Source organism: Macrotis lagotis, chromosome 3, assembly GCF_037893015.1.
Source record: "Macrotis lagotis isolate mMagLag1 chromosome 3, bilby.v1.9.chrom.fasta, whole genome shotgun sequence".
NCBI lineage: Eukaryota > Metazoa > Chordata > Mammalia > Peramelemorphia > Peramelidae > Macrotis > Macrotis lagotis.
Genome location: NC_133660.1, coordinates 208,097,577 through 208,099,173, shown reverse-complemented (window position 1 = coordinate 208,099,173; position 1,597 = coordinate 208,097,577). Strand labels below are relative to the sequence as shown.

General features: G+C 39.2%; 1 pseudogene; it reads right to left on the bottom strand.

Moving 5' to 3' along the window:
- Positions 1-258: 258 nt before the first annotated feature.
- Positions 259-1,339, bottom strand: LOC141516397 (superoxide dismutase [Mn], mitochondrial pseudogene; annotated as a pseudogene).
- Between the last annotated feature and the right edge of the window lie 258 nt (positions 1,340-1,597).

Here is a 1,597-nt window from a genome sequence, read left to right as displayed (position 1 = left end):
GGATTTATTATAAGATATGGAATCTGGGTGGGGGGCAGAGCCAAGATGACTTCAGGAGAAGAATCTTTCTTAGATGCTCTCTCCAAAATATGTCAAAAACCTTAAAATTATAACTCTAAAATTTTTTTCACTTTCTAGTAGAACTATTTTTTATTTTTTAAATATATTTTATTTATTCCATTAAACATTTACCAATTACATGTAAAATTTTTAAGATTCTCTTTTTTAAATTTCAAATTCTTTCCCTCCTTCCCCTCCTTCATTTAACATCACTGTTATTCAGAGTGGAGAATTGATTGTATTATAGTTACTATACCACAGGATTAAAGACCTCCCTAGAAACAATTATCTTAAGAAGGAAAGTAAGTGGACTGTGCTTATTTTTGTTTTGTTTTTATCATGACAACAGTCATGCTGCTCATTAAGCACATAGGCTAACTGAAACATTCCCAAGACCCACACTCAACCCCTAAGTTATTATGCATACTTATTACACAAAACCAAAAAGTTTTGAAAACTAAGAACTCTTTCACGGCTTTAAACAATTTGCTTAAGAGCACATATTTTAACAGGTAACATGAGAGTTGACAAATTACAGTGCCATACACTACAAAAACAGCTTCAACAAGAACAAATGTTTAAACAGTGAATATACCACCACTTTACTTTTTACAAGCCAAGTATCTTTCAGTCAGATTCTCCCAATTAATTACATTCCAGATTGCTTTTAGGTAATCAGGTCTAACAGTTTTATACTGAAGATAATAAGCATGTTCCCACACATCAATTCCCAATAGAGGAATAAGACCTGTAGTTCCTTGCAAAGGATCCTGATTAGAACAAGCAGCGATCTGCAGCCGTTTTTGCTCCTTATTGAAGCCAAGCCAACCCCAACCTGAACCTTGAACACCAGCTGACACAGCTGTCAACTTCTCCTTAAATTTCTCAAAAGAACCAAAATCATGGTTGATGGCTTCCAGCAATTTCCCTTTGGGTTCTCATCCACCATTTGGGCAAAAGTTTGTCCAGAAAATAGTGTGACTGACATGATCACCATCATTGAACTGCAATGCAGGCTGAAGAGTATCTGAGTAGTAACATGACCCTTTGCCAAGTCCTCTTTATATTTTTCTTCTGTAGCATTCAGGTTATTCACATAAGTGGCATGGTGTTTGCTGTCATGCAACTGCATGATTTGTGCATTGATGTGAGTCTCCAATGCACCGTAATTGTAAGGCAAGTCCAGGAGGCTGTGCTTTTGTCTGGAGCCCAATCATCCCAAATCTGGTACTAATTTACTAGTTCTCCTGCATGTCAGCCTGCACAGGATGGCAGCCATGGCCAGAGGACACTGCCCCGGGGCACCAAACCGCAGCCGTGGCAGAGGAGCCCAGAGTTTCTCTAACTAAATTTTTGAAAGAGAAAACATAAAGAAAGTTCCAGTGAGGCAATTCTCCAGCCCAAGGTAATCTGGAAAATCATGGGAAAACTGTGTCCCATGGGGTTGGAGGATCTTCAGTCTCCTGGAAACAGCCCCAGGATGCCTGGGAGTGCCAGATTCTGGCAGTGGAAGCAGTTTCCTGACCTGCAAACCAGG